We start from the raw sequence: 20144 nt of genomic DNA on the forward strand, positions 1-20144 counted from the left end.
AAAATCACGGCCAGGTCGTGGGCAATAAACAACAATTCACAGAAGCCTCTGACCTGTCTTGACTTTCACTAAAAATATCCTGACAAAATGGGGAGGCAGGTTCACCTCCGCGCCCACTGCATCTGGAGCTCCGGGGTCCCCCACCACCACTGCCCCACTTCAAAGTCCCCTGCTTCCCATGGCAGCTGAACAATTGTGGGGGATCTCACCCCCTGTGGCAGCAGGGAGCTCCAGATCCCCATCAGCTGCAGCAAGTGGGAGATCTAGGGTCCCCCCTGCCAACCGGGGGCTGGGCTGCTGCAGGGTCCCCTCACCCTCCGCAGTAGCTGAGGGCTGCGGGGGGGTCCCTCCTCTTCCCGTCATGGCTGGGCAACTGCAGAGGGTCTCCCACCACCAGCCAGAGGGGAGCCAGGGACACTTGGTGGTGGAGACGGCCTTCCCCATCCACACCACCATGCCACATGCTGCCCCCTTTCACAGCATCTAGAAGACAAGCCCCTCGGGGAGGAGCCAGGCCCGGGCAGCAGGGCCTCGCCAGGTAGGGCCCAGCGCAGTGCCTCGAAGCCAGGGCCGGTTTTAGGCACCGCAGGGCCCGATTCGAAGGAGCTGCCGCCGAAGTCCCGCCGTTGTCTTCGGCGGCAGCTCAATTGGTGGCATTCCGGTGGAGGGACCTTCCTCCGTGGCAGTGATTGAGCTGCCGCCAACGACAGTGGCAGGACTTTGGGGGCAGCTTCTATGGGACGTTGCGGGGCCCTCTTAGTGGTGTGGGGCCCGATTCTGGGGAATCGGCCGAATCGCCTTAAAGGCGACCCTGCCCGTAACCTTCCTCCCCCATCAGGCTATGGAGCTCCCCGCCCCCTGGTCAGTTCTGAGGTGCGAATTATTGGGGGCAGAGCTAACTGGAGGGGAAAGGCCTCATGTCCATGACCTCCGGGACATAATCATAGCCTTAGCCATGAGCAAACGCCTACCCCAGAATATATTGGGCAGTGTCTTTTGCCTCAGTTTCTCCCCTTGCAGTGTGAAAGTCCAACAAATTCTCCTTTAACCTGCCTTTGCCATTTCCCTCCCCTGCACCCCACTCACAGTGGCTGCCCTTGGTCAGCAAAGGCCCAGAGTTCAGATCGTTCACATGAGTTCAACTCCCGCCCAGGGCCGGCTCTGGCTTTTTTGCCAGCCCAAGGGAAAAAAAACAAAAACAAAAAAACCTGCAGGGAGGCTGGAGTGGTGAAGCAAAGAAAAAAACCCCTGGGGGTCGGCTGGAGAGGTGAACAAAAAAAGGGAAAAAAAGGGTGGCCATGCCGCCCTCGGTTTGGGCAGAATGCTGCCCCTTAGAATCTGCCGCCCCAAGCACGAGCTTGCTCAGCCGGTGCCTGGAGCTGGCCCTGCTCCCGCCAGTGGGGTGGGAGGTGTGAAGATGGTGTCGAGAAATGCCTCGGCCGCTGCTGCCACCACCAGGGCCGACGAGAGGATGGAGAAGCTGGTACAAATTACAGGGGCCCGGTGGTCCGGAACGGGGCCCTAGACCTGGCTTCCCTGGCTTTGGCCCTGTTTAGGGGGTCCGCCCTTGCTGGGCAACCCAAAAAATTTTTTTCACCGGGGCCTGAATCCGCTCTCGGCGGCCCTGGCCACCACAATGTTTACAACTGAGGTCTGGTCTGAACTACAGACCTATATCGGTGTAACTACGTCGCTCGGGGGGTGAAAAATCCACACACACCCGCCCTCTGTGCGATGTAGTTATACCAACCTGACCCCCTGTGTAGACAGCACTGTGTGGGCAGGATATCTTCTCCCATTGACACAGCTACCGCCTCTCGGGGAGGTAGATTAACTACACCGATGGGAGAAGCTCTCTCCTGTCAGCTTAGAGCGTCTCCATTAAAGAGCCACAGAGGCACAGTTCCCTCGGTGCAGCTGTGCCGATGCAGCATGTTAAGCGTAGACGTGCCCTAAGGCTTTGCGGCTAGACCTGGTTCTCAGTGATTTCAGCTCTAGCGATCACTGAACAAACCAAACACTCTCCAGTGTGTCTGATCAGCTCTGTCTTTACACAGTGGGGAGGGAGAGGGTGAAATGGCATCTAGGACTCTTTAGGCAGAGCCCACGCCCCCGGATACAGACACCTGTCCAGACCCTCTTTCTCTCTCACTCTCAGGGGATTTGGCGTCCCTACCCCCCTGCTTAGCGAGTGAGCGTCACTCAGGGCAGGCTAAGCACAGTTCTGCTGCCCTTTCCTCACACAATCAGGGTGACAACCTGCCATTCCCCTGCACTCCCTACTAAAGTGATTTGTAACCCAACTCCAGCCAAAAGGGGTCACTTTGGCAAAGCAGTTCCCTCTGCTGAGTTCCTAGGCACAGTAGGGTGCTTAGGCAAACACAGTCTGCTCCTGGAGTCTGTTCCCCCAGCTCATCACTCCACGTCAGAGGAGATCTCAGTCCGACCCCACCTACGCAGCAATGAAGAACGTGGAGGGAAAGCGGAGCCTTGTGTGTCTGAAACACCTCCCTGCTCCCGCCCAGCTCCAGACACTGCAGCCTTCGCATGGGAGAGGAAGCTTCTGGTTCATCACAAACAGCTGATTGCTGCTCCTCGAGGTGGGGGAAGGGAACAGGCTCTGTTTTTCCTGGGTGTGAGAACCCTGTTGGAACCACCCCCAGCAGCTGGAATATTCCACAGAAAAATCAGGCGTAACCCCATTGAATTCAGTAGAGTTACTCCTGCCCTGCACCCGGGTAACTGAGAGCAGTAGCTGGCCCATCTCAGCACCACACTGGTGTCCTGCAGCTCTGACTCGTCTCCCAAAGCCCTGGGAAGTGGCCAGTCTCCAGTCTTAAGGGTGGATTCTCAGGGGAAGGAATAACCGACGTCCTGGTCAGGAACCCAGAGCGGGATCGTCCGTAGGACATGACGAGGCCTTATGGTTGAGGAGATACCAAGAGCCTTTCAGATCCAGAGCAGCAGCTGACCCCTTGTTGAGGAGAGGGGCCAGACCAGCCTGTGTTGGACCTGCACCCTAAGACTACCTGTTTCTTCTGTAGCTCATTTCCTCAGAAGGTCTCAACGTCCTTTACAAAGGAGGCCATTATCCGTATCCCCATGTTACATAAAGTTCCTGGGAAGCAAGTGGCAAGTTTTAGAATTGAAGAGCTGGGAAGCACAGTCCCTGGGGATTGTTAGATGGTGTTGGCAGACTCTCCACACCCGAGTCTGGTGACATGGAGCTGAGCTGCATCCACACTACAAAACGTTTGTTTGGACTTCAACTCTGACCCACTCCTAGCAGGGTCTCCAAGCCTGAGTCAAACTAACTTCTATGTGGACAGAAGTGGGGCTTGGTCTTAAACCTGAGTCAGAGCCCTGGCTGTGTAAACATAGCACTGGGGCTACCCTCCAGGAGGGCCAGATTTCCAAATAGGCATTGTAGGCACATGTCTAGGGGTGCCAGGCATTCTAGGGGTGCCTTACCTCTCTCAAACTGTGTGCAACATGAAGGTCAGCTGTAGGCAATGGGGATGCTGAACATGTTGTGCCTAGGCGCGCATAAATTGTACATCTGGCCCTGCCTTCTGGGGCTTGAGATCTGCCATTGTAAAGTTACAAACTTATGCAGAAACACCTCTCAGGCACCTGAGTCACTGATTATCCCTGCATTTTAAGTGCAAAGCCTGTACATTTTTTCACTGCTGTTTCCTTTGCTGTTGCTCAGTTCATTGCTTTGGGCCAAGTTACGTCCCCTTCTGCCAGCAATCGTCTTTGAATTCCCTCATTGGTTTGTGGTGTTACTAATCTGCCCCACAGCACATAGGATATTTCCAACCAATTGCTAGTCAGCTAATATTTTTAGCTCTTCCACATACACAGCTACGGTTTCACCTTGCTCCTCACTCTGTGATGACACTTGAAATGTTCTACGGTAATGCTTGGCTGTGACGTCTGTGCTTGCTCTGTTCAGATCTCTTGCAGATCTTCTGAAGTTTTACCTCCTGCTTCCTGGGAGTGCAACGAACTCCTGAAGAGGGAGCAGGTTTTATTTAAGCAGCCCCTGAGGAATATCACTCCGTTTGTCTTTTATTTATGTAACCCTTCTGCCCGTCAGACTTAGAAACATCAAAGGCCGGGTTCAGTATCTAGGAGTTCCTTTTCAATAACACAACACAAAATTGGCTCAAGCCCCCATGCAGAGACCTGGGACAATTACATACCACCCGCCTGGGTGCCTCTAAGAGGCAATACTTCCCCTCTCATAAACACAGAGTCTGAGTGTAGCAAACACCTTCAGAGGGTGACTCTTAAAGTCCCACCCCTGGTCAGAGTGTATCTGGGCTGAGAATCCGTAAACTGAGAAATATTTCTGCCACAGTACTCAAGCAACAGTGGTGGCCTTCTGATCACGTGTGGGATATGCCGCGCATAGCATGCAAAATGGTCAGTCACTACTAGAATGTTCCTGACATTCCTTTTGTCCACTCCTAAAGACAAGAAATCAATGCATACCAGCTCCAAAGGGTTGCTGCTGGTAACATTCTTCAGATATGCAGAGCCCATGGACAGAGTTTTCCTTTTAACCCATCAAGCGCATGTCTCATATTGCCTGTGAACATCTTCAACCATCTGGGACCAACAGAACCTACTACAAATAAATTCCAGGGTCCTCTCCATCCCTAAATGTCCAAAGTCATCATGCAGGGCCCTCATGGCTGGAGCTCTGTAATCTTTTAGCAGCACTAGTTGTGCTAGTTGCTTTTGCCACAACTCTCTGTGGGGTTCTGCTCCAGTCCTCTCCGCCAGCCATTTCGCTAGCCGTGCCTCTCTGCTAGTCCTTGATTCACATAACCAGGGTAACAACCCTTTATTACTCCTTCCCCAATAACAAAGAGACTGGGGATCCCACAGCAGCCAAAGTGACCCTTTGGGCAGGCAGTCCATCATGCTAGGCAGGGTGGTGTGCCCATGAAAAGACATCAGCCCCTGAAGTCCTTCTCCACAGCTCACCAATAGATGTCAGGGGAGAGCTCATTCCGACTCTGCTTACATCTTGAATTATCCAAATGAACACAGGGCTGGGGACAGCATCACCTGCTAGCAGAGCAGGCCTCGTGACAGTACATACATTGTTTGAGGTCCAAGGTTAAATCCATTTGTCTTTTATTTATAATCTCATTTGCAAGGAAATTAGTGGCTCCGGCTTTCCTTAGATAAATGCTGATCCTCACTTTCTACAGGAAACTCTTCAATTTTCCCATCACTCCCCAGTCTTACATATTCCTCATCACCAATGCTGTAAAGTGACTGCTCAGTGCAACCAAAATAAGTGCTCAAGAGAGCCTGCTGGGAACTCGCTGCTTCACTTAACTGCATCCTCACAGAATGTGTGTGTGCATAGGCGCCAACTCCGTGGGTGCTCAGTACCCACTGGGAGCCTGTGGATCAGTGCCACCCTCTCCCTGCTGCGATCAGCTGTTCAGCAGCATGCAGGAGATGCTGGGTGGGAGGGGGCAGAGAGGGGAGGGAAGAAGTGGGGGGAGGGGCTAGGGGTGGGGCTGTGGGCAGGAAGAAGTGGGGTGGAGGTTTGGTGAAAGGGTGGATTGGAGGTGGAGCAGCCTCCCAGGAACTGAGGAAGTCGGTGCCTGTATGTCTGTGTGAGAATTCTAACGGGGGGTGGTAGTGTGGTATTGTGAGTGGGTGGGTGGGGGGATCCCACTGACTAAAACAGGAAATAAGTGGCATAGAATAGCACAGGCTGAGCTAGCAACTCAAGGCAGAGTAGAGCAAGGTTATATCCCATAATGTTCTGGGCATCTCTGCCAAGAGCACTGTACTACACTCCCCTCCTCCTGCCCCAGAGCAATGGGGCAGAGTCGTGGGCCCCCCTTTCCTGCCCCCAGGAGCAGCAGCGGCGGTGTCTCTTTTCTCCCACAGAGCTGGTTCTCCCCATATTTACCTTGGAAACATGGGTGTCTCTGGGAGAGAGGGAGGGGCAGGCATGCTGAGCTCTTACCCTCCTGCCCCATCACACAAAACCCCCTGCAGGGGATGGCTGGCAGAGCCCCTGCTGCACGGCTCAGAGTTGATGCCCCAGTGAGAAGCTCAGGGCAGCCTAAATTGGCCTCCAGGATCTCTCTCCCATCCTTCCCTGTGTCACTGGTACCTACATGTATTACGATTACCCATCTCTTCCTAATAACTGGAGTGCCCTCCCCTGGAGAGGTAGCCTCAGTGGGAGAGGATACCATGGCATCCTCTGGAAGGTGCATCGAGGGTCCGTACAAAGGGAGCTGAGTGGGTCAGAGGCTCAGACCACAGGGCATATTGCAAATATCACGGTTGCTATTCCCAGTTCACTCTCACTGGCTGTAACAACAACTGTGCATGGAAACCTTATGGATGGAGGCCAGGTGTGCACAAACGTCACTGGGTGATTGGAGGCTTGGTGCTCAAAACCTGCTTGATGGGTGAAGCAGGTTCACCCAAGCCTCATTGTGGGGGTGGGGGGACATATAAAATCTGTTCAGGGCTGTTTTTGTGCCAGTGTCTCCTCCAGCAGAGAAGAGCTCGTGCAGCTGCTGGATCAAGCATTCTCCATCAACAGCTGTTCTTCTCCTCCTCCCCCCACTGCAACCTCCAGTGAAACATGAAAAACACTTAGGAAATGAAACACACAGAAGAAAGGAAATAAAAAGTTCAGCCAGCGACCAGCACATGCCCTCAGCTTCTCCACTCCAGGCAGGCTGCACCGTTACCCTGGCTACTGCGCCACACACTGCAAGCTGAGCTCTGTCCCCCCAGGAACCCCAGCCTGTCGTCAGCCGTGTGCGCTCAGCCCTTCGCCAAGTGACTCTGCCAACAGAACCAGCTACGGCACCAAACAGCCACAGTCACTAGAGCTGGGGAAGAACTGAGCTGGGGAGGGAGCAGAGTTCAGGTCGCAGTGCGCAGCCTGTGGCGTATGGGGATGTGTAACCCAGCCAGGGGTAAGCAGGGAGCCTCGTTAGCTCCCGGTGTCTGGGATTTGCCTCCATCTGGTCCAGCAGCTGCTGCACTGAGTCTGAGCTCAGTTTCCTCAGTGTAGATGTAGGGTTGTTTCTGATGAGCTTCCTCATTCTCGATAAACTCCCCATTTCTAATCCACGGGCTAGTTTTGGGCATGACTCCACCCCGAGCAGTTGGCCATGCATAATATAGGGCCAGAATCTCTGTTGGTGTAAATGGGTGTGTGGACTTCTTTGTACTGATGCTGATTTACACCAGTTGGGGAATCTGGGAATATCTGCAGTGCTACACTGGTAACTTGTGTTTGTGAATCTAACCCTTAAGGGCACCTGCTCAGAACAGCTTTGCCGACGCTCATTCAGGCAGGGACAGCTGAGTTTACGCTTGCCTTCAGGAAGGCAGTCGAACGAGGAAGCTTTCGAGAATGAAATCTTGGTTGGCTGAACAATATAATGGGGCCCCAACCAATGACCGAATCACGCAGGCCATCGGAGAGAAGGCTTTGGATTCTTCGACCATGGGATGGTGGTCCAAGAAGGAGGAGTGCTAGGCAGAGATGGGCTCCACCTAACAAAGAGAGGGAAAAGCATCTTCACAAGCAGGCTGGCTAACCTAGTGAGGAGGGCTTTAAACTAGGATCACTGGAGGAAGGAGACCAAAGCCCTGAGGTAAGTGGGGAAATGGGATACCGGGAGGAAGCACCCATCCCTCCTGCCTCATGCTGAGAAAGCAGGACGATCAATGAGTTATCTTAAGTGCCTATACACAAATGCAAGAAGCCTGGGAAACAAGCAGGGAGAACTGGAAGTCCTGGCAAAGTCAAGGAATTATGTGATTGGAATAACAGAGATTTGGTGGGATAACTCACATGACTGGAGTGCTCTCATGGATGGATATAAACTGTTCAGGAAGGACTGAATGAGGGAGGCAACCTAGTGACAGAGGATGTGAAAAAAGCTAATGTACTCAATGATTTTTTTGCCTCTGTCTTCACAAACAAGGTCAGCTCCCAGACTGCTGCACTGGGCAGCACAGTATGGGGAGGGCGTGACCTGGAGAAAGAAGTGGTTAAGGACTATTTGGAAAAACTGGACGAGCACAAGTCCATGGGGCCAGACGTGCTGCATCCGAGGGTGCTAAAGGAGTTGGCGGATGTGATTGCAGAGCCATTGGCCATTATCTTTGAAAACTCATTGGTGAGGCCTCAATCTGGAGTACTGTGTCCAGTTTTGGGCCCCACACTAGAAGAAGGATGTGGAAAAATTGGAAAGAGTCCAGTGGAGGGCAACAAAAATGATTAGGGGGCTGGAGCACATGACTTATGAGGAGAGGCTGAGGGAATTGGGATTGTTTAGTCTGCAGAAGAGAAGAATGAGAGGGGATTTGATAGCTGCTTTCAACTACCTAAAAGGGGGTTTCAAAGAGTATGGATCTAGACTGTTCTCAGTGGTATCCGATGACAGAACAAGTGTAAGCAGAGTCAGGATGAGCTCTACCCTGACATCTGGTGGTACATTATGAGGAGTGGGCAAAGGAATTTTAGGAATGTGCATTTGCATTGGTAAACCCACTCCACTTAGCATAACACACAGCAGCCTGGGATGGTTATTTTCACACTGTGGAATCCCCAATTTCTTTGTTATTGGGGCAGGAAGAAAAAAAAGGGGCTGTTACCTTAATTATGTGAATGAGGAACTATGAGACTGCTTTATGACAGAAATGACTCAACCTACATTAAATAGTACTTGCTAGACAAGGGACATCGGTTCCAAAACCCAGTGAAGGGAGAGAGGCTGGGGACTGGTGTGTGTACCTGATGCTTTGGGCCCCTTTTGAGGGCCTGGAACACCAATTGCACTTCCTCCTCTCTCCACTGTTAAAGAGCAGAGCTAATTTTGAATCCTTTAGGAGTCCATCTGGAGGTTGCTGACCTGAATTCACGTTGGGCCATGTGGCAGTGGGGCTCTCCTACTACAAGTTGAAATCACTAAAAGAGCTGAGCTTACTAAGCTGAGATCACTGAGTGCTGTGTTAAGTAGTGGGAGAGCCTGAAGATCTATCACCAAGCAGCTGGCAGAGCGGAGCAGTCTGCAGCACGTTGGAGCAGCCCATGGAACAGTGAGCAGTGTGGAGCGGTTTGTGGGGACGGCTGACATGGTTCACGGGCACAGCTGGTGGAGTGGAGCCAGTCGTGGTGAAGGCTGCAGCAGAACTCCACTGAGAAGCGGGGCAGTCGGCCCTGGCCCACGTAAGGTGTCCCTAGCACCCTGTGTGTGCGACCCCCCCTTATTTCCACCCAGGCTGGGGGGGAGGGGGTAAAACGCTGCAGATAAACTTTTGAACTCTGGGGTGGCACTGACCGGAGACTGAGACTTTTGGGTTGTTGGACTTTGGGGTGATTGGACTTTAGACCCTAAGGACAGTGCCAAATGTACTTGGAGGTGGGTTTTTGCTTATGGTTTGTGTATAGTCCTGTTTGTGGTGTCTCTCCAATGTGATGCCACATTGTTTCCCTCCTTTATTAAAAGGATTTTGCTACACTCAGACTTCGTGCTTGCGAGTGGGGAAGTATTGCCTCCTAGAGGCGCCCGGGGGGGTGGTATGTAATTGTCCCAGGTCACTGGGTGGGGGCTCGAGCCGGTTTTGCATTGTGTTATTGAAACGGAACCCCTGGATACTGAACCCGGCCCTTGTTGCTGCCAACTCAGAGGGGCAGAAGGGTTACACAAGGAATAATGGTCTCAAGTTGCAATGGGGGAGGTTTAGGTTGTATATTAGGAAAAACTTTTTCTCTAGGAGGGTGGTAAAGCACTGGAATGGGGTACCTAGGGAATCTCCTTCCTTAGAGGTTTTTAAGGTCAGGCTTGACAAAGCCCTGGCTGGGATGATTTAGTTGGGTTTGGTCCTGCTTTGAGCAGGGGTTTGGACTACATGACCTCCTGAGGTCCCTTCCAGCCCTGTTACTTTATGATTCTATGATTCTATGATAGACTGGCCAATGACAAAGAGGAGAGCAAAGAAATTTCTTTAGCCACAGGGAATGCATTGTTCTAAAGCAGACAGAGGAGGAAATAAGGCAGGTGAACCACACCCCACTGCTCACCACAATCCAGACAGGACAGAGCTCACCACCAGGAAACATCTGAGAAAGAGGAATTCACTGAGCAGAAACTGACTTTATATCGGCAAAACCCACATGTGTGTGCAGTGTTTTTTCTCAGTGGAAGGTTGATCTATTCGGAAGAAGCACGTTTGTGACACTGATTGGACCAGAGCTGTTCCTCCAGGAGGGGGGCACAAGAAAAGGGGACCTGGAAAGACCCACACATGAGAGTGATCATAGGAGGAGGAGCTTGAGTGTATTTCTTTGCCTCTCTTCAGCTTGAGCTCACAGACACCAGGATGGGAGGACTGGAAAGCCCCAGGTCCTGAGGAGTCCCTCCCTTGAAGAACCTGCCATATGACACCATCAACAAGGACCATCTGTCGGGAATCAGGGCCTGCAGCAGAGCCAGTCTCCAGGCAACTTAAGGAGCTCAGGTAGCCTGTACCAAGCTGCCTGATTGGTGGGAAGGGTCAGCAGACAGGCTCTTAAGCCCAGCAGTAGCAGTTCAGTAGCTGCTCAAAGCTTTTGCCCACAGCTATGATAGCTCCGGCCTTGGTGCAGCCCAGCTCCTGCCTTGCCTCTTTCCAGGTAACCTGGTTCTGACCCTCAGCTCCTATTCCTCATCTCCAACATCGGCTCCGACCCCCATTCTGACCCTGGGATCTGAGTCCTGGCTCCTGCCCTGGCTCTGACACTTGGCGCTGGCATTTGGCCCCTGGCTCTGACCCATGGCTCCGGTTCTTGGATGCCAGGTTCTGCTCTGACCACTAGACCTGACCACCCACATCCCGCTCTCTGACACCAGTCAAGCATGGATAGTCATTAGCCACCTCTTCCATCTTCTTCCTGTGTTAACCCTGTTACTACGGCACCACCTGGAAGAGAACTGATTTTCTGTCTGCGTCTCCAAGACGACAGCTGCTGACAAAAGCTACAATCACAGCTGAGACTTGGACATCACCATCTCACGCATAGGGAGCCACACTGTGAGCTGGATGAAGATCTGTCCTTCTGTTTGTTTCTGTTAAGAAGAGCTACTGCTCAGAAAGTGACTCGGGCATTACAGCTGCACCACCTTAGATGACTGCTTACAGCAAGACTCATTAACAACCCAGGGCACTGACATCTCTGACCATTATGTCAGCAACCAACCACTCAGTATGGGCACCTCTTCAGTTTTACTGAATGCAGGATTAAAAAGGTTAGTTGTGTCCAGATTCTTCACACCAGTTAATTTTAATAAGAGGGAAGGAAACTGTCCCGAATAGGGAAATAACTCATAAGTTAACAGATAAAGAATATTTAGATAAGTTAGATCTATGCAATTCGGCAGGGCCTGATGAAATTAACCCTAAAGTACTTAAGAAACTAGCAGAAGCCATCTCTGAATTAGTGATTGTCTTCCAGAACTCCTGGAGGATGGGTGAGGTTCATAGCAAGGGCAAACTTCAAAAATAGGAGCTCTAAGGGAAGTGTAGACCAGAGAACCGATCTTAAATACCCAGAAAGATACTGGAACAAATGATTAATCTACCAATTTATTAAAACCTAGAGGATAATAGGTGATAAGTAATAAGCAACATGGATTTGTCAAAAACAAGTCCTGACAAACAAACATAGTTTCCTTCTTTGATTGGGTACCCAGTCTAGTGCATGGGGGGAAGAGGTGGACGTGATGTATCTTGAATTTAGTCAGTCTTTTGGCACAGTCCCACATGACATTTTCCTACTCAAACTAAGGAAGTATGGACTAGATGAAACTACCACAAGGAGGGTGCAAAGCTAGTTGTCAGTCCTTACTCACAGGGTGGGGATGGGGACTCACTGGCTCGGTAGCAGCGCTACAGAAAAGAGTGTGAGGTTTCTAATGGACCACAAATGGAATGTGAGTCTACATTGTGATACTGTGAAAAAAAAAGGCAAATGCCATTCTGGGATGTATTAACAGGAGTGGGGTGGGTCAGCGATGGGAGGTGACTGTTCTCCTCTATTCGGGGTGGGAGAGCCATGTCCAGGTTTGGGTGCTGCGCTTCAGGAAGGATGAGGACAAATTGTACAGAGTTCAGAGGAGAGCAACAGAAATCATCAGAGGTTTAGAAAACATGACCTGTGAGGAAAGGTTGAAAGAATTGGGGATGTTTTGTCCAGAGACGAGACGGCTGAGAGGGGACATGATAACAATCTGCAAATATGCAAAAGGTTGTTATAAAGAGGACTGTGATCAATTGGTGCCCTTGTCCACCAAGGTTAGAAGAAGGAAATGGCTTAGTGAGCAGCAGAGGAGATTTAGGTTAGATATTAGGAAAAACTTTCTAAGTCTAAGGATGGTTCAGCACAGGAACAGGTGACCTAGGGAGGCTGTGGAATCCCTGTTATTGGGGGGTTTTAAGAACAGGTTGGACAAACACCTGCCAGGGGTGGTCTAGGTGCACTTGGTCCTGCCTCAGTGCACGGGGATGGATTGTTTGACCTCCTGAGGTCCCTTCAACCCCACATTTCTGTGATTCTGTGAAGCGGTGCTAAGTCCTCTGCACTGTGGTCAGTTTTCCCCATAGGTACTCAGCAATGTAAATGATTATGGGGCAGGGAGAAGTAGTAGGCCAGAAGGAAGGAGAGAAGGGCATGCTGAGAAGAAAGTGCTTTCATGTTTACAGTGCTGTTCATTGATATGATATAATGCAATAGGAAATTTGCCAACTTGGTTTCCTGTCTAATTTCTCCAAGATAAGGAGGCTGCAGAGCTCAGAATCCTCAGAACTCGACCTGCCCTGACAGCGTCTGTGCCACCATGGGAACCCGAGGTGACGTGTATCCATTGGGTGAGTGGAACAAAGTCCATGGGCTGAATTTGGATGGGACTAGGAGACTGCAGAGGGGCCCAGGGGTCTGCCTGCTCTGGGGCTGGAAGTTGAATGTTCCAGCTCGAGAAGACATAGTCGCGCTAGGTCTCATCTAGCTAGAAACAGAAGTGTCGCTGTGGGGGCAAGAAGGGCTGGCCACCCTGAGTCCGTACCTGTTGCTTGCCCAAGCACGGCCACACTTCAATTTTTGGCATGCCAGCTGGGTCAGAGCAAGCCCGGTATTTCTCCTCGAGCTAGAATTTACACCTGGGCATACGCTACATTGGTGTAACGTGCAATTTCCTCTGCTCCCTCCAATGCTCACGTTGCACCAACTGAGACTCCCTCCAGACTCACTGAAATGTCCTTAGATTTACTGGGCCAGATTCCTGGGGCTGGCTGAGATGGGCTCACTTGCTGGAGGATTCTCTGCACCTTGAGGTCTTTAAACTGTGATTTGAGGACTTCAGTAACTCAGACATAGGTTAGGGGTTTGTTACAGGAGTGGATGAGATTCTGTGGCCTGCGTTGTGCAGGAGGTCAGACTAGATGATCATAATTATCCCTTCTGACCTTAAAGTCTATGAGTCTATCTGAGACGGGCTTACTATGAGACCAGAGCATGGAGGGGTCCCAGATGGCTTTTCACCACGTTCACAGCTACTGAATCCCAGGGGATAACTGCAGATCAGTCTGGTCCCTGGAAGCAGAGCAGCCCAAAGCCTTCCCCGATTCATCCCCAACTGTCCATTTCCAAGGGACCAGTCCACCAGCTGGCAAGAGCCAGAGGGGAGGAGTACGTTGGCCACACCGCTCACCTCTGGGAATGCCCACTGTGCCTGGGGGCTATAGCATAGAGCCAGTACACAAGGGGCATTTCCAGGTAGCTGGGTGAGGCAGCTTTCTGTTGGGGCACAAAGCTGGGGTTCTGAAATATTACTAGAGTAATAATAGTTCTTAATGAGAGAACTGACTTCATTGGATTTACAGCAGAACCACAGTAGGGTAAATAAGCAAATATGGTCCATAGACAGGGGCCAGGAGACATCTCTCTCTCTCTCTCTCTCTCTCTCTCTCTCTCTCTCTCTTTCTTATTTCTGTGTATTTAGTTTTTATTTCTCTCAAGTATTTCTCCTCCTTGTCCTGTTCCCCTCTCTAACACCAGGGAGAACTCAAGTGTTAACTGGTATGTTCCCAGGCTGGCAGAACGTAATGCTGTATGTGCCGCGTTTGTGCCCATCATGAGAGTCCCACACAGAATGTGTCTCTGCCATGAAGCTGACACAGGCTTGGCAGCTCTCAAAGGGGTTATCGGCACTGTAATGAGGGGTGGGGTCATTGGATCTGGGTCATTAGGACTAGCTGAATTGTTTAGGTGGGGGTTAAATCTATTTCTGAAGTGTTCACCAATATATGCCAGGCTAATATCATATATCACATGATCAATAGGTATGATTCACATTACATATATTAATATGGTTAGTATGTGCTTAATGCAGATAACATTATATTGCATGTACATTTCTGGCAGTTACATGGCCTGGAACGGTGGCCTGTGGCTTCCTATAGTCTTATTCACCTATGCTAAGTATCCCATAACACCTTGCATTAGCCAGGAAAACTGTCAGGATCAGCACATGTGGGTGTTCTACTGTAGTAACAGGCAGGAAGTTACTGTCCCTGGAATCTCCCAAAGATAAGGACAATATATATGGGACAAGAGGAGGAGGTGCATCATTCTCTTGGTACCTGGAATTCCTGAGTCCAAAACAAAGAACTAAGGGGTACCCCGTGTGGAACCAGAAAAACAAGGTAGAAAGATGGTAGGTTAAGCATAGCCTCAGGGGATGCATACAGTACCTCTTTCCTTGTAAACAGGTTGGCTATAAAAAGGACAGCTTTAGGGGTGTGACTCTGGACACAAGCCTTCTTTGTAAGGCAAATTCAACAATGCTGCAGGACAGGTTCCTGGAAATTGGAGTTGTATTGAACCTTTGTTCCTGTAATATGCTGTTACTAAGGCTATGTTTTAGTCACAGATATTTTTAGTAAAAGGTCAAGGGCCGTACACAAGAATTCACAGCCCATGAAGTGTCTATGACTTGTACTATATACTAAAACTTGGGCTGAGGGTCTGCGAGTGCTCTTGGGGAGTGGCCCAGGGGCACGGTGGATGCTGGAGGGAGGTTGCCCGGGGCACACCATGGGTCTAGGTGGGGCAGCCCAGGAGGGCTGTCGCAGGTGCTGGTGAGGGGGACGTGGCAGTACATGGCCCAGGAACCCCCTTTGCTACTGGGGGGATGGCTGGCAGGGCTAGCCGGAGCTGTCCCTTCAGCTCCAAGGGGGAGGGAAGGCCAGGGGAGCTCCGGCTCCACAGCCAATAAGAGCTGCGGGGTCGATGCCTGCAGGCAGAGCAGCGCACAGAGTCCGCAGGCCCCTCCGCCTAGGAGCTGCAGGGACATGCTGGCTGCTTCCATGGAGCCCCTCCCCCAGGTAAGCACCGCCCCACACACCACCCCCCTGCTCCGACCCTGAGCCCCTCCCACACCCAAACTACTGCTGATACTGGGGAGCTGCGGGTGTGTGGTGGTCCAAGACTGCCCCAGCAGGGGCCGCCCAGGGCCAGCCACACCAGCCGCTGCAGAAGTCACGGATTTCATGGAAAGTTACGGAATCCGTGACTTCCATGACCTACGTGACAGACACCCGGCCTTAGCTATTACTGACTTTTATCATTAAACCAGACCGATATTGGTTATTTGGTCTCTTGGGCATATTGCGTAATGAACCAAAGTGTGGTCGAGCAGTTGACTATATGGTTTACCAACAGAAGGGGAAAGTCAGATGTGACACTGCGCCCCATATTCCTCATAGGATATTGTTATGATACGAATAGGGCATAACAGATGTGTCCTATGCAAGATGGGTCATGTGGGGTATCATTGGAAAGATTATGATTTACTGAATATGATTATCCTATTTGTATGCATGTATCAATTCTGTATCTGAAGTTAGGAATATTGACTATGTAACAATTACTTAGAGGGTTTACACCTGGGGAACATGCCCCAGACAGTAGGCAATCAGCCTGGATGGGCCATTTAAGATGGACAATAGAACTTTGAAGATGCTAATCTCCCACCTTCCTGAGAAGCTTCCTGGGCTGCTGCTTTGACACTGCAGGGGCATGTGATCATGTCACCTGGTACTGGACTACTAGTATTTTTCCACTAATAGGGGGAAACCAGGATCCAAAGGATTCCCACCATTTGTAAATCCTATTGAAGGCAGGGAAGTGAGTTAATCAGGTCTCATTCTTCTCTGAATCCCTGCTTAGGATGACAGCTGGAAACATCTTAGGTCCTGCCTACACTGGCAAGTTTCTGGGCAGTAAAGCAGCTTTCTGCGTTGTAACTCCCGAGGTGTACACACTGCCAGGCCTCTTAGAGTGCAGAAACTGTGCAGTTGTAGCACTGAAAAAAACCACCCCAATGAGAGGCGTATGGGTTTCTGCACCGGGGGTACAGAGCGACCCTGGTCGATTACAGCCCTGCGATTGGCCTCCGAGAGGTGTCCCACAATGCCTGTTCTTGCCTCTCTGGTCATCGGTTTGAACTCTACTGCCCTGCCCTCAGGTGACCAACCGTCATCCCCATCCCGTAAATTCCTTTGGAATTTTAAATGTCCCCTTCCTGTGTGCTTGGTGACATGTGCAGTGGTCTCAGCACATCTTTCCAGGTAGCCATGCCTGCTCCATGCACCAGGTGATCTCCCACTTGGAGCAATGCTGAGCTGCTGGACCTCATCAATATTTGGGGAGAGGAGGCTGTCCAGTCCCAGCTGCACTCCAGCCATGCGAATTATGATACCTACAGACAGATTTCATGATGCATGGCAGAAAGGGGCCATGACCGGGACACATTGCAGTGCAGGGTCGAAGTGAAGGAGTTGCCGAACACCTACCACAAGGTGCGGGAGGCAAACCGCTGCTCCGGTGCTGTGCCCACGAGCTGCCGGTTCTACAAAGAGCTGGATGTGATACTCGGTGGCAACCCCACTTCCACTGCAAAGGCCACTGTGGATACTTCGGTCGCTCGCGTGCCAGTCGAAAGTGGCAATCAGATCAAAAGCAGCCTGTGTTGTCTTTTTGCCCCATTCCTGCCTCGGTGCTTCCCTTTTCCAAGTGAGTTTCTCCATTGCATGGACGCACTGGATGACCTTGGGTAAGTCATTACCCCTCGCTGTGCCTCAGTTTCCCCATCTGTAAAGTGGAGAGAATGCTGCTCCCTTTGCCTATTGCCATGAGCCTTTTGGGTCACAGATTGGCTCACTGGCTCATGTGCATGATGTGGTCCTGACCTCGATCAGCTCTGGGCGGCAGTTGGCACAATGGGGGCCCTGATTTTGGTGGACTCTGGGCACCTCCCAGCACAATGGGCAGGGCTGGATTTCTGATTAGGCACAGGAGGCATGTGCCTAGGGACACCAGCATTTTATGGGGTGCCTACAAATTCAAATTTTGCTCCTCCCAGGGGGGCAGGGGCGTCTGAGGGGGAGACAGCTCCACACAGCCCTGCTGCTGGAGCGCTCCTCCCTCCACCCAGCAGACAGCGTCACCTCCCAGGGGGCAGTGTGTGCGGGCCGGGGGCAGGGCTTGGGAGAGCAGGTCTCAGAGGGAGTTCATGGGGCAGCTCTGGGCAGAGGGGGTGGGGGTGCTGGGCAGTGAGGCGCTGGGCGGCAGGGCACCTAAAAGTTAAAAGTGGTGGGGTTCTCCTGCCACCCGTGGAGGTTAAGAGCTTCCGGGCAGCAGGGACACCCTGCAGCTCCCAGCTACCTCCAGCCAGCAGGGCCCCTGGAGCACCAAGGTGGGGGACACAACCACCGAGCCCCTGTGCCTAGGGGCACCCTAAGTATAAATCCAGCCCTGACAACGGGGGCTCCTGGTCTTTGTTGCTCATACACACAATAAAAGACCCAGTTGCCCTGGCCAAAAGTCCATTTCCCAACTGGAACCAGTTAAAATATGACCAGGGATCCCAGCTGGGGCTGATTTCCCAGAGCACCAGGTTTCTGCATTTTTAATTCCACCATCGGCAGGGCCCTGACTGGCCATTGGCCCGGGATTGGCAGGACTGGGGTGGCCGGGGGTGTGTGCAGCTGAGTGGCGGTTACCATCTGCCCATGGGGCCTCACCCTGTCTCTGCCTTCCAGGGCTCTGCATCGCCCTGTGCCTGTGGGGCACCGGGGCCCAGAATCATGGCGTACAAGGTAAGACTGACTCCTCCTGGCTAACCTTCCCCAGCGCTCCCGGCTGCCCAGGGTCTCCGGCCTCCGCCCCCTCCGGCCCCTTTCCCTTGTGGGAGGAGAGCAGAGTCAGGGTCTGGGGAGCCGGGAGCAGCCCCTTGGCGTGGGCATCTTGGGGTGGGTTTACAGAGCAGGGTGGGTGCGTGCAGGGGAGAGGAGAAGGCCCCTGTGCAGCCCTCCCCTTCCCTTCCCAGCCCCATGGCCAGCAGAGAATAGACCCTGGGGCCCAGGGCTCTACACTGGGGGCTGGAGTGAGGGGCAGGTCCCCTTTGTAGCCAAGGGCCGGGTTATTGACCAGCCTGAATCAAACCCCTGATGGCTCAGACGTTAGAAGTGGCATTTGTTGGTGCTACACCCTCACCCCCAAATTGGGGCTGGCCTGAAACCTGGGACCCATGTGCCCAGTTGGGGGGTGTTTGGGATCAGGACTCTGCACCCGGAGCCCAGTTCTGCTGCGAATCCCAAGATGGGATTCAGGCAAACTCCCATTGACCCACTGGGGTCCCCCAGTGCTGCACCCACCCTGCTCCGTCTGCTTCCATCCCAAGCCCTGCAGCCAGCTGAGCTGCGCTGGGATCCTTCCCCTCATGCTGGCCAGAGGGACGGATCCCAGCGGAGCCCCAAACACCGGGCAGCTAAAGGACCCAGGAGCCCCCAGAGGCAGATCACAATCTGGGTCATGGGAGGCAGCTCAGGATCCAAACTGGCCTCGCCCCTGATTCCGCTCTCAGTCAATCCAGAGCAGAGCCGGGCAGGAATTTTCCAAGCAACCATTTTTTGCCAGAAAATGCTGATTGGGTTCAGAGGAATGTTTGGTTTTACTCAGAAAAAATCTGCATGGGCGGGTGGAGGGGGAAATGGAATAATTTTCAAAACAAAAAATCCCATTTTCCAGTTTGAAGCGAGGTTTCAGTTTGAAATTGATGCTAATGAGAGTAACGATGACACCAACAAAAAGTAAAAAAATTGGGTGAGATCAAAAACGTTTCACTTGAACCGATGCCCGGCTCTGGCGGCTCTGCCTGTCTGTGATGAAAATTGTGTGAAAGGAGTCGATCCCCCTGTGTGTCAGGGGGGAGCCGCTCTGCACTGGCTGACCCTGCTCAGCTGTTCCCGCCCCTGCAGGTACCACTGGGGACTGCAACAGCCATATGCTGTGCCCAGCAAACGCCAAGTGTGTGAACAGCACCCACTGCACCTGCCTGGATGGATACCAGCCAAAGGGGAATCGCTTCTTCACCGACCCAACAGAGCTCTGTGACGGTAACGGGGCTCCCACGTTGTCCTGGGGGGGCTGGGACAGAGCAGGGCATTAAGGGCCGGAGCAGCCAACTCCACTGACTCCAGGGCCTGCTGGGGATGCTCAGCCTGGCTGGGGAATGGGGGGGGGGCAGCAGCTCAGGTGAGGGCCACCCTCCTGGGGATCGAACCGGGGCCTCCAGAGTGAGCAGCAGGAGCCAGGAGTGTTGGGCTCTGTGAATGGGGCACGGGGTGGGGGGGCCCATCACACTGACCCGTCTGAATCCCAGCCTGGGCCCTAATCAGCCCCTGGGTGTGCAGGGGCAGAGGGGCCCCACGGCAGCAGAATGAGGCAGCCCTGGCTATTCCCCCTCCCCCCCTGCCATGCAGGGATCCAAGGAGGGGGGGCATAGGCGAGGCAGCTTTTCACTCCCCCCCCCAACACAGGGGGATCCCGGACCCCCAGGGGGAGTCTCCCCACTCTCCCCTCACATGGAGGATCTGGGTGTTTGTGGGGCCCCCCCTTACATGGGACAGGAGGCTCGGCTTGGGGGGCTGTTTCTGACATTCCAGCAGCAGAAATGGGTAACTGAGAACCAGGCCCTTAATCACTAACCGCTCAGGGCCCCGGTCGCCTGCGTCCCGTCACCCAGCTCAGT

The 20144-nt window shown here is 52.6% G+C and overlaps 1 long non-coding RNA gene across 1 annotated transcript; it reads left to right on the plus strand.

Moving 5' to 3' along the window:
- The first annotated feature begins 11069 nt into the window (after positions 1-11069).
- LOC123353478 lies at positions 11070-19503 on the plus strand. Its single transcript, XR_006574511.1, has 4 exons — positions 11070-11303; positions 12827-12921; positions 18154-18210; positions 19372-19503. It is a non-coding gene; the product is annotated as an uncharacterized LOC123353478 (long non-coding RNA).
- The last annotated feature ends 641 nt before the right edge of the window (positions 19504-20144 follow it).

The sequence above is a fragment of the Mauremys mutica genome, chromosome 20 (genome assembly GCF_020497125.1).
Source record: "Mauremys mutica isolate MM-2020 ecotype Southern chromosome 20, ASM2049712v1, whole genome shotgun sequence".
Taxonomy (NCBI): Eukaryota; Metazoa; Chordata; order Testudines; family Geoemydidae; genus Mauremys; species Mauremys mutica.